The sequence below is a fragment of the Podarcis vaucheri genome (genome assembly GCF_965113315.1).
Source record: "Podarcis vaucheri genome assembly, chromosome: 8".
In the NCBI taxonomy this organism is placed as follows: domain Eukaryota; kingdom Metazoa; phylum Chordata; class Lepidosauria; order Squamata; family Lacertidae; genus Podarcis; species Podarcis vaucheri.
The window spans coordinates 71723438-71743665 of record NC_138766.1 but is presented as its reverse complement, the minus strand read 5'-3'; the positions used below and the strand labels follow the sequence as shown (position 1 = coordinate 71743665).

Sequence of the window (20228 nt, the reverse complement as noted above, 5' to 3'; positions counted from 1 at the left end):
TTAAAACTAAATGGAGTACAGCTGTAAAGATTAAGTGAAAGGAAAGTAAGGATGATAATTAGATAAAATCAAGGGTGAGGATTTGCTGAATTAAATTTTTGAAATGGGAACGCAGAAAGGGGAGGTATGAGGAGGTCGGTGAAATAAGTTTTAAGAAAATAAGGTATTGAAATTATACTTGTTCTTTTTTATGTTATCTTTGTTTGTGTGTGTGTGTGTGTGTATTGTTATGTTTGTTTTAATTTGTAAAATCTTTATATATATATATATATATATATATATATATATATAGGCAGAGGAGTAACCCAGAGCTGTTTTGTTGTTGTTGTTTGATATATACTTGGAGTCGACAGTGGATTTCATGTTCTTTATTCAGCTCATAGTGGTGAGGAGGAATGGAAGTTCCCCCTGAATGTCTGCTTTATATACATTATTTACACAATGGGCCCCACGTGATTGGCTAATTCCGGGTTTCTCCTGTAGGCCAATCAGGCTGCGGATTCACTTCCACCTGGAGCTGGATTGGGTGGCTCCTGTGGACCATCAGAGACTGCTGCATTTTGGATCCTATTCAACTCAGTACATAACATTGTTTTTCCTGGCCAGTTGGCAACCTAACTTGGAAAAAAAGATGTAATCCACTTTAGTAGGTTTAAACACGGCTGAACATGATATGAATCACGGTTGGGCTCACAGCCTGGTGCAGGCTTGCTCACATAGGAGCCAACTCCAGGAGGCTATGGGTGCTTGGGCACCCATAATAATATAACTGTGGGGGCTGGGAACCCACAAAGTCAATGAGAAAAGCATGCAGGCAGCAGCAGTACTACCTCCGAGAGAGAAGCAGTTCATCTCTGCCATCCGCAGCCAGCGAGCAAGGCACCCTTTTTGGGGGGTGGGGGTGGGGGGTAGGACTCAGACACGGACGCAGGGTCTCTCTGCCTCTGAGCCTGAGCCCCTCCCTGCAGAAAAGGGTGCCTTGCTGGGTGTGGAGAGGAGGAGGAAGAGGACCTGTTGCCACTACTGGCCACCACAATGCGGATGTGTGATGTCATACACACATGCCTACACTTAGTGTGTGTGACATCACACACACTACCTGTAGGCGTGTGTGTGAGAGAGACACCACAGTCCATGTTGCGGCGGTGGGCACCCACAATCCTGAGAGCAAGGTGGTGCCCCTGCTTACTTAGAAAACATCCCATTTATTTCAGGGACAATTATTCCCTAGGAAGCATGCATAGGAACAGGTCAGGGATTGTTTTGTTGTGATTCCTGCATTGAAGACAACTGAAGAAATTGGCCTAGATGACTCTTCGGATCCCTTACAATTCCACAGTATATGACAACATGGCAGTTTATTCCATTTTCATTACATTTCCCTAGCTATTAATTTCCACATTACAAATGAACTTCCAAACAATGTAAAAGCCAGCTCTGGAACTATGGTGGCATATCGTGGAACTATTGTGGAATATAACACATTCTTTGCAAATGGATTTCCCCCTGGAAGCAAATAACATGGAAAAGAGCAGTCAAATTGAGCAGCATTCCACTATAATTCCAGAAGTGGTTTTTAGATTGCATGAAAGCTCAAACATAATGTGGAACTTAACAGTTAGGGAAAAGTTGTGAAAACAGAATAAACTGCCATGTGACTGCAGCCTGAGTCTGCTATTTTGAGTCTGAAAAGCCTGGGCAAATACACACACACACACACACACACACACACACACACACACACGGCATCTGAAGCAACTGATGGCTGCTATTGTACATATGGCAGAAGGAAAGGCATTTCATAGTAGAGGTGCAATGGAAAGAAGATGCCTGCTATTGAACCTTAAATGGACCGTCAGGAATGGCTGAAAGACTGATGTTGTCTGGGTGGATCACATCTTGTGATCCAGAAGATCTCCACTCCAGAGGAGGAAACAGTCCAGAGGATCACAGCTACTGCAGAGCTGTATGCTCTTGTTCGAAAGTGTGATAGCAGTTGCCTGCATCTCTCTGCAGGCAGTGCTGGAAAGAACTATTCAACTGACAGCTAATTGTTGCCACTGACTGCTGCCCTGACAATGTTGTTATAGCGAACTCTGTTTCCTTGAGAGCAGCTGAACGAGGAGAAATGACATGAGGTGGCGTCCCCTCAATCCCCTGTTGTTGGATATTACATGTATAGCAGATGCGTCGTGTCCTGTAGGTTCACTGCTGTCATTCTGGCTCAGATCTTTTGCCACAAACAAATAACACAAGCCCACAAAACGACAACATCATCCTCCGTAAGACAGGTCGGTGCCAAGAAGGCAAGCTCAGAGAAGTGGAAATGTTTGCTTTGCCATCGACTGGGCTTGGCAGAGGGGCTGGTCACCTTCTCTGCAGCAGGGCTAGACCCAGTGTAGAATGGTAGAGTAGCAAGGCTTTCTGATTCAAATTTGTTTGACAGTAGCAGCAACCCGCCTCGCTAAATTAGTTTGCTGAAATGGAAAAAGTGTGAGGATGTGCGTGTGAGGCAAATATATCATTTTCAGTTTCTCATTGTTCCAATCTTAAGTTCAGTTCTCCACATCAGTTTGTGATTTTTTTTTAAAGTTTTCGTGAAAATTCATAATTTTATTTTTTTTACAAATTTTTCCTAGTGTACACATATTCATTTTTTGTCTAATGTAGTGCATTTTCCCATGCTGTTTTCACTAACATATAGAATCATAGAATCATAGAATCATAGAGTTGCTCATGGTAGCATAGCACAATCCTTTTTTTGCCCACCATATATGGCTGGAAAACTGCATTGCAATGTGAATTTTGAGGGACGCCTGTGTTTCGGTTTGTGTGTCATTTCAGAAAGTGCAAATTAAGTAAGGTTGCCTTTAAATACAAACTGAATCAAATTTCTTCCCTGTTGCTTGTGAGAGCCAGGAGTAGCTTTTTCTGTGAAAGGGCAGTGAACTCAGGAAATAAATTCCTAAGATGACCATGTGTTTGAGAGGCATGCTGTTGTTTAACCTTAACAGTGCAATCCTGATGCATGTCTAGTCGAAAGTAAGTGCTATTTAATTTAATGGGACCTACTCCCCAGTGGTGTGCATAGGCTTGCAACCTATTGATTTTATTTATTTGGACATTTATTGACTTCCCATTAACAATGCCCTCTGATGGTTTACACAAAATTCAGAAACAATCTTGCAGTCCCTTTAAAGACTAACAGATTTAAGAGGAATGAATAATATTTTTATATATTTAATGTCTTATCGAAGCACAATGTCTGTTATTGACAACCCAAAAGTATGGTTGCAGGGTACAAATACTATGATACTCATTTGTCTTTAAGGCGCCTCAAGGCTCCTTGATTGTTTTTGCTGCAAGAAACTGACATGCGTACTCTTCTGGATTTCCTTTTTCTTTTGCAAAACTCAAACCACATCAACAAAGGCAAAACAGAAAAATCAATGCAACGTCCATATTTTTAAAAAAAACAGCATTAGCTGTTTAAGATCATTCCAAAAACAAGAACTAAAACCAGGCTGCACATAATTTGTTCCAAGGACTGAAGTATGGTTCTCAAAGGCCTGAGGTAATCTTCACTTAGCACTGAAAAATCTTAATATCGGTGCCAAGTGAGCTGTAGGGGGAGGATATTCCATAATTAGGACCCCACAACTGAAGAAGGTCCTCACTCTAAGGCCAAGCCGCCTCACCAGTTAGGCAGGAGAACCTGTAGAAGGGCCTAAGGAAGATCTTACAGTCTAGGCTGGTATATTCAGGAGGACATGATCCTTTGCATGTACATCCACACACCCCGAACCACCATTTTGCACTTTCCTGTAGCTGATGGGCTGCAAGGATCCAGTCAAAAACAAACTGCAAAAACCTAAGGTCTTGCCACCTCTGCCCTACAGCCATCTGAAAGAGCAAACAAGTGAGAGAAGGAATCAAACAAATGATTTGAAGCCACCACCTTGTGATTGTTGTTTGTCAGGCGTACGGTAAATTGAAAAAAAAAAGAATTATTTGAGATTCAATTAATATTCACGTCTTGGCTGTCACGGAGATTTAATTCTCTGGGTTCCAGGCATCTTTTCTGAAAATAATAATTTCCCCTGCTGATTATTATCTTGCTTCAACTTGTCTAATTTCTTGCTCTGCTGAAGAAGAAAATTGGGGGAACCATTTATTGCCTAGTCAATCTGGTGTAGCTAAAACAATTAACATTGAAGCGATTAAGTTAATTTCCCCACAAAAGTGCAGGATACTTTGTTTGTAGCACCCAGCCCCATCTCCTTTAAATCACATCTGTGGCGACAAAAGGACAATGCGATGGAAATATTATTAGATCTTGGTGGGCTTTGGGGTTTTTTTTAGGGTGAAATTAACAAGTAAGGGCACATGCTGTGTGAGAAACCTCATTGCATTAGGGATGCATGGCAATTAAAGAACTACTACAACTGATGAGGGCTAGGACAGCCCTTTCACTTTTATAGACTCATTGGGCCTTTCAGAGTTTACAGCTAATTATATATTTTTGCTGGCAAGTACCATGGAGAAGGCAGTTAGTGTCGGTTCTGTACAGTGTGGATTACAGTTCTGCTCTGAGACATGGTACAGTAATACAAAAAGCTTTTATTGAGAAATCTATTTCCTTAAGCTCATTACTCTGTAGCTGGGGGACCTTTTTCAGTCTGAGGGGTAAATTGCTTTCTGGGGTCCAAAATGCCAGTGCTGAGTGGAGCCAGAGGACAACGGGTGGAGCCATGAATGCAAATTTTACTTTTGGACAGTCCACGAGTTTCTACAGACACTCCCACCCGCTTCTCTATTTCCCCCTCCATTATTATCAGAGTTCAAGGACACTTTCCAGCTAGGCAAAGATTCTTGAGGAAGGTAAGAAGCAGAAGCAGAAGGGATTGTGGGCCTTGGGGGATTCCCAAAGGTTAGACAGAAAAGCTTGGAGGACCACAATTGCCCCTCCAGGTCTACGTTTCCTCATGGAAGGTGTTGACCCAGCATGTGGCAACTGAGCCAGTGTGGTGTAGTAGTTAAGAGCGGTAGACTTGTAATCTGGTGAACGGGGTTCGCGTCTCCGCTCCTCCACATGCAGCTGCTGGGTGACCTTGGGCCAGTCACACTTCTCTGAAGTCTCTCAGCCCCACTCACCTCACAGAGTGTTTGATGTGGGGGAGGAAGGGAAAGGAGAATGTTAGCCGCTTTGAGACTCCCTAGGGTAGTGCTAAAGCGGGATATCAAATCCAAACTCCTCCTCCTCCTCTTCCTCCTCCTCTTCTTCTTCTTCATGGTGGATCCCATGCTAGGAATCATTAAGAAAGGGACTGGAGATAAAGCTGCCCATACTGCAATTCAATTGTGCAAATCTTGAAAGACTGTGTACAGTTCTGGTCAGCTCCCCTTAAGAAAGGATATTGGAGAATTTGCAGAAAAGGGCAACCAAATGAAAGAGCCTGTGAGGAAAGGTTGCCACACGTGGAGCTTTTCAGTTTAGAGTAGGGTTTTCCAAACTTGGGTCTCCAGATGGTTTTGGACTACAACTCCCATAATCCCTAGCTAGCAGGACCAGTGGTCAGGAATTATGGGAATTGTAGTTTGGGAAACCCTGGTTTATATGAAAGGTGAGTAAAAAGGGACACGATAGAAGTTTATAAAATTATGTATGGTGCAGAGAAAGCAGCTGGAGAATGTTTTTCTCCTTTTCTTATAATGCGGGAACTTGTGGACATGCAGTGAAGCTGAATGTTGGAGGATTCGAGACAGGCAAAAGAAAGTCCTTATTCACGCGGCACATAGTTAAGCTGTGGGATTTGCTCCCTAAGAGGCAGTGATGGCCACCAACTTGGATGGGTTTAAAAGAGGATTAGACAAATTTGTGGAGGATAAATCGGTGGCTACTAATGTACCTCCAGAGTCTTTTATGTTCTGCCTCCACAGTTGCAAGCACTGTGCCTCTGATTACCAGCTGCTAAAACTGCAGGAGGGGAGAACGCTGTTGGATTCTGATCCTGCCTGCGTGCATCTGGTTGGGTACTGTGAGAGCAGCAGGCTAGACTCGATGGGCCACTGAGGTGATCCAACAGAGCTCTCTACTTGTGTTCTGTAGGGCAGCTAAGAGAAGGCCAGTCTGTGCTTTACAACTGAGCGGCACAATTTATAATCCACTAAGTTGAGTACAGCCTACCACCCATATATTGAGGTCTTCTAGGTGCTTGGCAACACTTCCCCCATCCAGCAGCATCTCAGCCATGATACATAAACTGCGTTTGGCTTGACGGGCTACAAGTCATGCAGGCTTTTTATTATTTTATTAAAATAATTCAACATTAATACATACATATTACGAATATACAAACAAACATACATTTCATACAGTCCTTAAAAATATTCATACATACCCACACTCAATCCCACACATACTTCCTTTTCCCACCACCATCCCTCACCTCACCCTCGTGTTAGACTTCCAATCTAGTCAATTGCAATTTCTTTCCACTTCTATTACTTTCTTTCACACACTTTTAAACCAACTTTCTACTTCTTTTTCTGTTACACATTGTTATCCATCTTATTTAGTATTTCAGTATTTATAACAGAACTTGTTTATTCTAATAGGAGTTCTGATTTTTCAATATGATTTTGCAAATATCCTTTAAACACCTTCCAGTCCTTGTCTATCTTCTCTTTTGAGATCCTTCCGATTTCTCCCATTGTTTTGGATATATTGTAATACTCCAATAATTTGGCAAGCCACTCTATTTTGGCGGTATTATGCCACTTTTCCAATTTTTCACAATAAATAGCCTTGCGGCTACTGTTGCGTATAAATATAATGTCTTGTCAATGTCTTGTCATGCAGGCTTGCTTTGCTGCAAGACATGGCCTGGTTAATTAAAAAACGCATGCAATTACAGGGTTTTTTTTAATTGCACTAAGCCACACACACAGGGCACTCTCTTGCGGCTTTGATGTTTAATCTAATTCCCATCCATCTTTTATTTAGAGTTCAGAGCAGCAGACCTCAATTGACTTAAGGATGATGAACAATAAACAGTCACTTTTGCTCTGCCGAGCAAAACCTTGAGCCAAAAAGTGCCTTGATCATTAAAACAGCGTGGAGAAATGTTGGCCACTTCTGCAAATCTCACCTTGGTTCTAGATCTTATGGGTAGCCTTGGGCAAGTCAGTTCCTCTTTGGGCAAGTTCACTTCCACATCTGGCAGGTACAAACAAAAGTTGTAAGTAACGATAAAGAGATTTATGTAAGTCACTTAGAGAATTTTTTCCCTTCTGTGTTAAGCAACTAACAAGTTAAATTTTCTTATTAAGAATAATAATAGCTTTGCTTGCTCCTTTTTCTGCTCCTTGCAATAACGTTATGGACATCCAAGAGTTTGGTGAGCAACTGACAGCTTAATGAATGCAGAGTGGCAATTTTGTGAGAAGCAGGTTCTTTTGCTGGCTGGCATAGCTGGTGCGAAGTTCTGAAATGAAGCTGTACGTAGGAGTTCTGCCTACTGGCTCTTCCCATATAAGCTGCACTGAAAATATTGGCGCATTGTTTTAAAAATAAACGGCACTCAAAGCATTCCACAATCAAATAAGGACCTAGCGTGGGCAGAACCACATGTTGTATTAGAAGTGATGAACTACATCTCCGCTGATGTGTCATTTAAGTGGTGGAGGTGACGCGAGATAATCCACAACAAACAATGCAAAATGTCTGCTTCACCTGGAAGGGAAAAGCTTTTGCAGCCTGAAGGCCACATTCCAGCATGGGGAACCAGCTGGGGGCCAACATGGCAGTGTTGGGCGAGACCACAGGGGGGAAGTGGGTGGAGCAATGGATGTGACGACTCTTACTTCCATACAGTAGACTACACACACTGTCTTTTGTGTCTTGAATCTTCCAATGTTAAGCTTCACTGGATGGTCCCAGGTTCTAGTATTATGGAGAGGGTGTAAAAACTACCTCTGCCCACTTAAGCCACACCATATGTAATATTGTTATTGAAGCTGGGTGCCACCTCCACTCCCGAGGGGTAGCAAGACTCCAGGGGGTTCCAGGTGCTCACCCAGGGTTTATGCTCCTTCGGAGAATTGAAGATGCGGCGGAGACTGTTGTAGTTTTAAGAAATATGATTTATTCACATATTTCGACCTTCAGTTTGCATGGAGGGAGTCCCGATCTTACACCATTGTCACCTCAAGAAGAGCTAGCTCCCATAGCACAATAGCACTGGAACTAAGGCATCTCTCCCAGCCAGCCTTCAGCCAGCCTGCCCAAAATGGATCTCCCCATGTTCTCTCTCCCTCCCTCCCAGCACACCTTGCTAAAGACCATCTTTCCCTGTGACTTCACACCCAGTTACCCTGGTAACCTCCTGTCTGCCCAGGTCCAAGATGGGCCATCAACACCTTTTGCCATGTTAATACATCTATCCCAGGATGTCCTAGCTTGGAAAGGAAGCTTAGCTTTTATTTTTCCACTGGCGTGCAGTCTTCCCTTCAATACTCCAAATAATCAAAATCCTACCATTTATTAATTTCTAGGGTTTAGGAGGGTCCCCCCAATCTATAACACCATTATACTTCATGCCACCCCTTACTCACTCCCCCCCAACCAAACAGCCCCATATGTTGTAACCTGCCCTCAAAGGGGAATTGCTCCAGCCCCAATTCCTTCAGCTGATCACTTTGGCCGCAGCTTCCTAGCTCTATGATATTATTTTTCATGTCAGGCTACCCAAGCTGCCCACACAGTATTCCAAGCACGGTAGCACCATAGATTTGTACAGCGGCATTGTGATATTGGCAGTTCTATTTGCAATCTCTTTCCTAATGATCCTTAACGTGGAATTTGCCTTTTTTTCACAGCTGCTGCACACGGGCTCGACATCTTCATGAAAACTCATGAAAAAGAGCATCTGATGCCAGTTCTGTGCGTGTGATAGCAGCAAATAATCATGTGAGTTCTAAAGGCTGAAGGGGAGAGGGAATCTGACACCCTCCCTCTTGCTGCATTAAAGCAGAAAAACAGTTTCGAAAAGGGTTTGGACTTTACATGCTTGCGCACAAATTGTGTGTGGAAATGTTTTAAGGCAGCGAACCTCTGCTCTTTGCAAAAGAGGATTGTTGTCGTGAAGTTCCACAGCACATTCTCCGCCTGCCCTGGAAACAAGTATATGTGCGAGAGGATAATAAAAATCATGCCACAGTAATACAATTTTGTATCGATTGGAGACAATCGATATGCTGTTCACTGTCCATTTCCATAGAGATGCAATATTCACTTTTTATTGCCCAGTGGCGAAGCTGCATGCTCCGCTACCGGGGGCGGAGAACAGGCAGGGACGTAGCTGGTGCCCGCGGGGGCAATGTGTGCTGCCTGCGGGGCATGGTGCACATCCCGGGGCATGGTATGCCACCTGCGAGGGTGTGGTGCGCATTCTGGGGGTGTGACATGCTGCCTGTGGGGGCGTGGTGCCTGGTGCTCAGGGGTGTGTGCAGCATGTGTCTGGGGGGGCCGTCGTGATGGCACCCTACCAGAATAGTGGTGCTGGGGGCAGTCCACTCCCTTCGCACCCCTGTTCCTCCGCCAGTGCTATTGCCTCAGTGACGTGTGGTGTTTGTGCGACATTTCAGGCATTACGCAGAAATGCAAGTCAATTGTTTTTTTAAAAAAGAATAAAAAAAATAAACTTCATGAGGGAATTCCATGCAAGCAAATAGCATCTTCAAAGGAGGAATTTTCCTCAGGATCACAGCAGGAGAGGAAAGTGTTAAACCCCTCCTTTCTGCTTTCTGTGATTCTGATCATTGCCAGTGCCCTCCATTGGATGCTATTTGCATTTTAAAAAGATGCATGTTAAATGCAAAGACACATTTAACATTGCATCTGGTTTCACCCTCATCCACACATTCCAGACACTCACACAGGACATTCACCATCTTCACTGGTTCTGATATAAGTGGAATATAAATTAATAAACAAACCATAAAATTCACTGGGACACATTGTTTGCACATGCCTCGAACTTTTCTTAAGGAGGAATCTCTGAGCTCATTCCAAGCAGACAAGGCATAAGCAACATGCTGGTGTTTGGAAGGAAATCAAAACATGGACCTATATCTGCCCAATGATCATAGTTTTTCTAGCTTCTTAGATCTGAAGCAGCCTCGGCCTTGGCCGAGTATAGCTGAAGAAGCCACCCCCATTGTTCAGCTCGGACATTGAGGTCCAGCTCCGAGGGCCTTCTGGCGGTTCTCTCACTGCGAGAAGTGAGGTTACAGGGAACCAGGCATAGGGCCTTCTTGGTTGTGGCACCTGCCCTGTGGAATGCCTTCCTATCAGGTCAAGGAAATAAACAACTGTTGGACTTTTAGAAGGCATCTGAAGGCAGCCCTGTGTAGGGAAACTTTTAATGTCTGATATTTTACCATTTTTTATGTGCTGTAAGCCTCCCAGAGTGGCTGGAGAAACCCAGTCAGATGGGAGGAGGAGTAATAATAATAATAATAATAATAATAATAATAATAATAATAATAATATTCCAGCCTGATGTCTCCCAGATTTTTTTGGACTCCCATCACATCTGACCTTTGACTATGCTGGATGTTGAGAGGTGTATTCCAAAAGCATCTGAAGGGAAGGGCCTCAGGTTGGATTAAAAACAAACTTGACTTCAACTTGCTCCACTCTTTGGGAAAAGGAAATGCTAGCACTTCCTTAGCAAGCTTTGTTTGTTGCCATAACAGACTTTACAGACGAGTTGCTGGGGCTGTTATGCAAGTACGGGTTATTGCCCAAAGAGCTAACAAATGGTTGTAATTATATCTATTCTGTAGCTTCCCAGCAGCGGCTCTGACAGCCCGGGCAGCTTTTTCTGCACATCAAGTACTCCAGTTCTGTCCCGCCCCCTTTATTATACATCGTGAGAGCCTTTACACCCAGCGATTTCCATGGTCATCCAAGGAATTTGTGGGAGGCACTTTTTGCTTAACGCTCCTGCTGCTGCCGGCGAGCCACTTGCAAAATAAATAAATAAATTGGCAGGCTTATATTATAGCCACATGTAAATAGCATGATTCCTCCGGCAAATTATAGTGTGCGCTCTCAAATTTCCTTCTGGTCTCGCAGAACCCCACTTCACGACGGAGTTTCAACGTTGGAAGGCTCAAGCAGCTTTGTAAGTGAAGCAAAGAGGAAAAGGCCGGATCGGGGCAGGATTGGCTTATCATGTGGAAAGGCTGATGTGCACCAAACCCGGAAAACTATAAACAGGACATCCTGTGAACAGCAGCCCATGAGAAAATTCTGCTCCATACAATGCACAAAAAGTTAAGAGGTTTGAATTGCCTTTTTGGAACCCTTCACCCATGACCAGAAGAAGTAGGAGAAGTCACAAAGCAGGGATAGAAGCTTCTCCAGCGAAAGAAAGAGGAAATAGAAACAGAAACAAGATCCTCTCTAATCACTATATCATAACATGGTAGCTTTTCAAGTACAGTGTTGTTCATGCGTGATTCTTTTATTTCCCTGTCTCAGTGCCCATTAAGACCAGAGAAGTAATGCCATAGCTATAATCCCCCGCAAGGCTAGAGGGAATTCCAATAGCCTTCTAAACAAAAGGAGCAAACTGCCTGTAGAAAGGCCAAACTCTGTTATGTGTGGTCTAAATCAGGGCTGGGCCCCTGAGATGTCATAGGCCTCCAAATCCAATCATTCCCAGCCAACACTGCCAGTCACAAGGCATGATGAGAATTATAATCCAACAACATCTAGAGCAGCCTTCTCAACTCCCATTATCCCTTGCTATCATGACCAGTTGTCAGAGTTGTTTTTTTAAAATATAATTTTTATTAACAAGCCAATCAAATCACATCATATTAATTCCAAATTACACAGCCAATTTTTTAAATTTTTGTTGGGGGTACCCATGCTTCGAGCTCAGAAAGGGATCCAAACATCTCTCTTGCTGCTGCTTTGATGTTCACAGTTCTGTCCAAATAGTATTTACAGTTCTGTTCAATCTTCTCCTTGTTATTTTCCCCATCTTCTTATTGTTGTCATATATTCCTTTCTTTGTGACCTCTGGTAGTCTCCACAAGCGGGTTGAAAACAATTATATCCTGTGTGGATTTTACACTCCTCCAAGAGCCATATCAAGACAGACAGACGCCATTTCTGCACCTCCGTACAAAACATTCCCAAAGTCTGTCCATTAATTCCCACAGGCCTGCCAGTCTCTCCTGAATCATCTCAGGGGGCCCTGCCAAGTCAAACTCACAGTCCGATATAAGAACAAGCCATGGTCCTCCTCCCCCTCGATCATCCTGTAGTCAGGCCTGCCGTAACAAATCTCTTTTTATAACTGCGTCACAGAGACTTTTCATTCCTTTCCAGATATTCCCACAAGCCATGTCTTTGATTAGTAATTTATTTCCACACAGTTCTTAATACTCCTGCTTGTAATCAGTAATTGCAACGGTTCTTCTTGGGGGAAGGATTGTTAGGTACTCACATAAGATAAAAAAAGAAAAGCCCCCCCCCCTTTTCAGTCCCGTTCCAACATACCGATCCTTTGATATATCTTCTTCTTGATTTATTGTTGAATCCAGCCCGTCGCACCACTTCACAAAGATCACTTCAATTAGCAGTCTTATCTCCCTATCTTCACTCGAAATATGTGCATTTGCTTCTCTCTAATTGTTTATTTTGAGCTCCTGCAACCAGGCCGTGCGATCAGAGACAGCGTCAGGGAGATACGTCCCACACAAGGGCTGTGTGCCTAGTGCCCTCACCCCTTCTTTCGAATCAGGGGGTGATTTATGGCAACCGCAGGTGAGGCAGTGTTCCCCATTCCCTTGGGGTAACAAGGGAGGCTGCATACACCCATATGAGCCTCTTAATTACCTCGTGTGAGACGGAGAGATGCTATTGTCGGCCATATTCCAATGCGCCCCTAGCAGCCCCCCGACCAGGTGTCAGAGTTAAAGGGAGTTGTAGTTCAAGCTGGGGACCCAGAGGAAAGCAAGCACCAGCAGAGCTGCCCCTTTGCTGGCCGGTGGCCAATCAATGGGGTCAGACTGACCTCTTACTTCCCACGATGTTCTCCCTGTGAGGTAGGGGGTAGAGCCCCCTTGGTGCTCTGGCTGGTGTCTTCAGAACAAATTGGGTGAGGATGCAGGGCATGGATGCCTGAAGGAGGGGGGAAAGTCTCTTTGAAGAATCAGAAATTACTGTATAGATGGGATGTGCTAGATGCATACTGCCCAAGGACCACAACTAGCTTCCTTTGGTATAAATGCTTCTGTCTTCTCCTACAGCAAATTCAAATAGCTTTCTGGAGTCCTAGAAGGATTAAAGATAATATAAGATCTGTTTCAGATAAAAAGTTCTGCTACTGCTGATAACCCTGGGCTACAAACCAGCCCACAGACACATGTGCTTAAGACAGCTTGGAAACAAAAGGACTTGAGAGTCAGCGCCTGGTGGGGCAGATAAAGATTATAGTCCTTATGTCCCAGATTAATTCTGCATCTCCTCACCAAGTTGCTAGCTCTCTGCGTGTCTAGAGGATCTCTGTAAAGATATCCTTTGATCCAAGTGTTACTAATCTTCGTGACTAATGCAAAAGTGCTTTTTCGAAAGGAGAAGCTGTAATTTGCTCGCTATGAAATCTAATCAGAGAGGGCCGGAACGTAACTTTATAGCAACCACAAGGAGATGGAACATTGTACAAATAAGGGATCTTGGGACAAGCTACTTAAGTAATTCAATTTCGGAACCAAAACAGATTACGCTGTTTGGAAGAAAACAAAACTGCTGTGAAGGAAAAGGTCCAATCTCTCCCCACACCCTTTCCCTGTTGCTTCCAACTTTATTCTAGAAGTGGAGACTGGCAGCAGCATATTTCTAGCTGAGACGTTTGACTAGAAGCGATTATTCTTCTAGGTGACATTTCGCTGTAATTACACGGTTCTTCAGTTATACTGGAGATAATCATCAGCGTGACCTTCAAGCGAGGGATGTGGAAAGTGCCTTATAAAAAATGATAGAATTTCCGGCTTTAAACTATTCTGGGTATGGAAGCCAAAATTGAGGAGGGTTGGGGGACATCTACTGCTTACTGCTGTAAACCGTTAGATGAAAAAGATATATAAATATGAACTGAGAAGGTGTGAGGGATTTGTTTGTACAAATCATAATGTCTGTAACACATCGGCCTTCCTGTATTCTGGGCAAGGGAAAGAAGCACACTGAAAACATGGCCTTCAGTTTCCGTGCTTCAGCCTTTTGTGCTGTGTTGGATCATGCAAGGATAGCTTTTCTTTATTCTCTGCCTCCACTACCCTGACCAGGAGCCCATGAATTCACTGTTTTATAAAGGGCACACATGGTACAGTCCCAAAGCCGAGCACATTGGTAGTGCCTCTGGTGAGGGACATGTCGTGCTCCTTCTGGGGTCATTTGTGCATCTTTGGTCCCTACCCTGCACTCAGTTCTCACCTGTGGCTCCTAGAAGCTGTCAACATGCGGCAGTGGCCACATCCCGGAAATGGTTTTGACTGGCAGGCTAAACCAGGTGAAGGTAGATGATAGGTCTCAAACCCTTGGTGAGTCAATGACTTCACTTGTGTGTGAAAACAGTCTCTGGCAGGTTGAGTAGACAAAACCAATAGTGAGTCCAGTGGTCAAGAAGGTAGCTTCTGCATGTGCTGTAGAGGGAAGTAAGGGGCAGATAGCTTGTCAGCCTGGGAAGGCAGCCCATTTAGGAGGAAATCTCTGGTCCTAAACCTCAGCTACCTTGTGGGATGCCTTTGGGAGAAGAAAAAGCTAAGGAGGAAACCCTACACAAATCTGGAGTGGAGTCCCTAAGATGGTTGGATGGTGCTTTGTACTCCTCCTCCTGGCAACTCCTGCAGCCAAGATGGTGCCAAATGTATTGCTCTGCTTTCCTTTGGACCACATCAGCGAGGCTGAGAGGGGTAGACCAGGACCTCCCTACAGACTGCCCATGCTTGCATCCCAGGGAAGCTGGTGCTGCTGATGCAGTAGTTTGACTTCACCCCTGGAGGCGCCCTCCATTGTCTCTCAACACAGATGCCAAAAAACACAAGACCGTCCATGGAATTCAATGCATAATCTCATGTGATGTTACAACATGGCCAGTGCTAAATGCTGAAAGGTTTAGTTACCACTGGCAGCGGGGGCAATAGCTATGGGCTCCTGCAAATCCTCAAACAGAAGATGTCTGAAGGGCCACAGCAGAGGACTCCCTCCCCCAAGCATGGGAGCCAAGGGGGTACCTTCAGGCCTTCTTCTCAAAGCCTAGTTAGTGCTTGCCCAGCTTTGGAAACAAGGGCTCTAGGATGCTGCCAGAGCCTTATTCCTCTTTCCCAGAACCCAGTGCCACCCTTTCCTATCTTTGGGAAGGTGGCAAAAGGGCTGCAGGTGGGGAAAGGGTGCCAATTTTTGGTCACACACAAGGCGTCATATTATCAAGGTCCACCCCTGGCCACAGGTGCTCAATTCCCTGAAGCAGAATAGAGCTGGAGTCAAGGAAGCATATCTGCTACCTCATATCAAATCCTGCATATTATTGTTATAAAACTACTTTGAGGGATTTTTTAAAAGTGCTGTATAACTTTTATGAAGTAAGGAACAATTATTATTATTATTCCTATTCCAGCCCTTCCTCTCAAAGGAACCCAGGGCAGCAAACAACAAAGTAGTTCAACAATTCAATTAAAAAACATATTTAAATAATGAAAAAATAATAACAAAATCAAACTGTCACAAATTCTCCCAGTGAATAGTGTCAAAGTTGCCGAGAACAGTAGTTCATTTAGAAATCAAGTATCTCCAGCAATCAAGGTAGACCTTTTCATTGCAACCCCAAAAAAGAGAGTTGGTAGTACCCCGTTGAAGGGGAGGGATGGCGGAAAGGACTGATAAGATGCTTCGTGTTATGTGCTAGTCTTCCATTACAACAGAAGCCTGCATAAACTGCACCCACGGAGGTTTAAAGAGGGTCTTAGAGCACCCACCAGAATAATAAGATGCTTATGAAGAAGCAAACTTCTCTCCCCGCCCCCCCCCCGGTTTGTATTAAGCTCTCACCATCCTCAAACAACATGAAAGCTTTGCCAGAGCAATATGGGAAATGAACCAATGGAGAACATTAAAGAAGAGTGATTTTCAGTTTGCAGAGGTGGGTGATTATCTTCTAACTCTAAGCCAGCAAATAAGGGGCACAATCAAGGCACAACTGAGTGCTACTGAGTCCCATTCATTTTGTTGTTATCAATGGCACTTAAAACATGCTTGGGAACCACAGGTGCAACACAGGTGCCTAGGTAATGCCAAGAGCAAAGTGGATGCATTGATGTAGCTGCTGGACTGCAGCCTTAATCTGTGCTTTCACCTGATCGCATGCCTGAGCTCCTCCTCTTGATTTCAGTGGGTTTCAAATACCCGCACACACATTCCCAGCCTGGGGTTTAGGTATTCTGGAGAAGCCTAGCCAAATGGATGTAGGAATGTCATAACCCAAGCATATTGGATATTTATGTGACTAATATATTAGGGGACATTTGGTAACCCAGTTGGGTAGAATACCTGATTTGAATGCATGACGTCCGAAGCCCTGGGATTAAATATAAATAAATACATATTTACATATTCAAGTATGGCTGCAGCATCTTTTAACTTGGGCCTGGTTTCTGATATGGACTACAGAAATGGTGCAGTGGCTCCTTGTTTCTGACCTGTGCACAGGGGTAAAGACAGCCTATTTTAGTCTGCAGCTGTTGGAGGAAGGAGGTCAATTACTTTTTCATAGCCATGATATTGCTTAAAAGACTCCAGCGGTTCCTCTGCTGAGCCTTTGCTAGATCAACTGCACTTTTCTTTACGTATCATGATGACTACGGCCATGGCAAATTACAGTCAGCTCGCAGCTGTGTGGAACAGAACATTGAAATGGAAATAATCTGCAAGCGGAAAAAAAATTATTTGCCGGGGGGAAAGAAAGGTTGTTGGCTTCTGAATTGTACAAGGAGGTAGGGGGGAAATATATCCAATATAGGAAAACAGGCCACTGAGCTACCTTTGTTCAGCAGTACAAACTTGGGGGTGGCTGCATTTCACAACAGCAAAAATGAGGTTCTAATTACTAATGTCAGAAGAAGTCAGACTTTAAAATAAGTAGATAAAAACATGGCATTAATGAAAGGGCGGCTGCTTTCAATTATCTGGTAGATCTTTTCCTTGTCTAATATCCCTGGTGTGATATATATTTTGGTATGTAGCTCTGTGCAGAGAGCCAATGTGGTGTGGTTGTTAGAGAGTTGGACTAGGACCTGGGAGAACAAGGTTCAAATTCACACTCCTGGAGTGAGCTTGGGCTAGTCACTGCCTCTCAGCCTAGCGCACCTCACAGTCTTGTTGAGAGGATAAAATTGGAATAGGGGAGAACTGCATACACTACCTTTAGCTCCCTGGAGGAAAGGTGGGTTATAAATGACATAATAATAAAATAAAATAAATAAATAAAATGGAGGCATGTATGTGTTATGTTTCCAGTGGTCTGTGTTTGCCTGAGCTTGAGTCTAGACTAAGGATTCTGAGCGCCTGTGTTCTGATTCGATACATGATATCCAATCACAGAACCTTTCAGGATCTGGGTCTCTGTCATTGGCCCTTAAACTCTGAGATATGATTCGTAGCTTGGAAGTTTAGACGGTCAATCGCGTTGGGAGTGGGAGTAGCCCAGGCCTTCAGAAATATATATAAGCAGCTGTTTTGCCCCTGTTGTCCAGTTGTGTTATTCAGTAAAGGTTCTTGCTGTTACTACTGTGTCTTGCCTCATGGGAACCCACCTACACTTCAGTATGCATTGGTTTCCCCACCTCTGTTCCATTATAAGTGCCTGGAGTCATCAGCATTTCTTATTGCGATGTACTTGCTGCTCTCTGCTGGTGGTGCTCTGTGGTCTACCTTGTGTTGGTAGATGAGTTGTGGGAAGACAGCGGAGGGAGGAGAAATTTTTCTCTGTTCACATTTAACTTGCACTTCCCAAGCTGACACATCAACCGAAATGCAGCTATCTCTTGAAAAAAACCCACAGCTTTCTGAATTTGGCAAGGCAGTTCTGTAACCCAAAAGGGTGTACCTTATGGGCAGAGTGCACCCAAAAAATGCATATCTTAGTGCATAGTTTGGCCACATGGAGATGTGCAGATTTTAACTGTGAGCAGTGGTGGGATGCAGATTCTTGTTCAATTGTATACTGTTTCATGGAAACCACTTCACTGATGGTGAGAAGTTTTAGGGATGTAGGGCCTATGTTGATTTGCTTTGCTTTGGAGAGCGGTCACTGAAGGATTAGTAGGATGAATACACCTCTGTGTATTTGTGAATATACAGGCTGATCCTGGGTGGAGGCACACCACTCCAACAGACAACCCAGATCCACTGCTTGTGCATCCGATCTCCAAAGAGATGTCCAGAATCCCAAGATGCATTTAGGTAAAGGTAAAGGGACCCCTGACCATTAGGTCCAGTCGTGACCGACTCTGGGGTTGCGGCGCTCATCTCGTTTTATTGGCCGAGGAAGCTGGCGTACAGCTTCCGGGTCATGTGGCCAGCATGACTAAGCTGCTTCTGACGAACCAGAGCAGCACATGGAAATGCTGTTTACCTTCATGCTGGAGTGGTACCTATTTATCTACTTGCACTTTGACGTGCTTTCCAACTGCTAGGTTGGCAGGAGCAGGGACCGAGCAACGGGAGCTCACCTCATCACAGGGATTCAAACTGCCGACCTTCTGATTGGCAAATCCTAGGCTCTGTGGTTTAACCCACAGCGCCACCTGCAATATCCCAATTCAGCTATGTATTTTATTACTATGCCATTTCTTTTCATGCATGGACCACAACATTCTTGACTGGGAAGGAATCTTGCCCTTTCTATGATCATTCCCTCTGTTCAGAATATCCCCCAAAGATGATATTGCATCAAGAAGCGATTGACTAACTATTTAGCTCCCACACCACCTATATTTGCCACCTGTCGTGAATGCTTTAGCTGAGATTCCTGCATTGCAGGCAGTTGTGCTAGAAGACCCTCGAGGTCCCTTCCAACTCTACAATTCTATGAAAGGGATATGCCAGAGTTTCTGTATTAATCCTTTCGTGTTCACCCCGCCTAAGCCTACGCCACTTCTGATTTCATGGTTTATTCATATGGAACAATAAAAGAGACAAGATAAACTTGGCAGGTCAGAGGTTTACCTGAAATAAATCAGGTCTTCTCAGAGTAAACCCATTGAAAACTTAGGTTCAAAACAACAAGGGTTCCAAATCTCAGCTACAGCCATGGGAAAAGGCCCCTTTCTCCTATTTCCACCAAATGAGCTTCAGTTGTTGATGGGACTGAGAGAATGGTCTCTGCAGTAGACCTCACCACTCAGGCAGGCTCATATATGTAAGAAAATGCCGCCCCCCACCGTAACCTAGTTCCAAGGCAGCCATTTTGAAATCTCTTCTTCTCCTATTCGAAAGTGGAAATGGCACCCTTGTCCTAACCATGGACACGCTATGGAAGCTTGAGCTAGGTGTCACCTTTTTCTGCCTAAATTTTTAATCTGTAAAATTAGAACTCTTTTATCTCATCTGATTGTTCTTAGGGTCAAGAAGAGCAACATGTACTCAGATCTGCCCTTTTAAAATTAATGAGGCTTAAATGCAGTTCAGCTGTGTTGGTTCATTACCAGAATCGGTGAAGTATTTTGAAAATCACTGGTGATTTAGATATAAATAATAATAATTCAGTGTAGCCAATGCTGTCTTGCTGTTCTTTTCTTGGCCTTTAAAAAGAATTTCCTTAATAATTCTATTACTGGATTATTTATATTTTGAAATGTCCGTCATTCTTCTCTCTCTCTCTCCCCCCCCCCCATTTAAATCAGCTCACATCTTCATTGGGATGCAGTAGTTACAACTTAATGGACAAATTTAATGGAGGTCAGAAGCACACTGTACATTTTCAGTTTCACAGTGTTCACAAACCAAATAAATAAATTAAATGTATCTGGAAAAATAAACACAGTTTAAAATTACATGCAGCGGTCATATATAGAGAAATCTGAATCAGTTTGCATTCAAAGTTAATTTGCAGTTTCCCAAAACATTGTGAGAACAGAAACACAGCCATTCA

The 20228-nt window shown here is 43.8% G+C and overlaps 1 long non-coding RNA gene across 2 annotated transcripts; it reads left to right on the top strand.

Moving 5' to 3' along the window:
• Positions 1–1132: 1132 nt before the first annotated feature.
• On the top strand, positions 1133–19816 carry LOC309539658. 2 transcript variants are annotated; one of them, XR_014222922.1, is made up of 4 exons: positions 1133–1250; positions 7007–7226; positions 8881–8971; positions 18437–19816. It is a non-coding gene; the product is annotated as an uncharacterized lncRNA (long non-coding RNA). The 2 variants fall into 2 exon arrangements; XR_014222923.1 differs by lacking the exon at positions 18437–19816 and adding an exon at positions 10852–11159.
• The last annotated feature ends 412 nt before the right edge of the window (positions 19817–20228 follow it).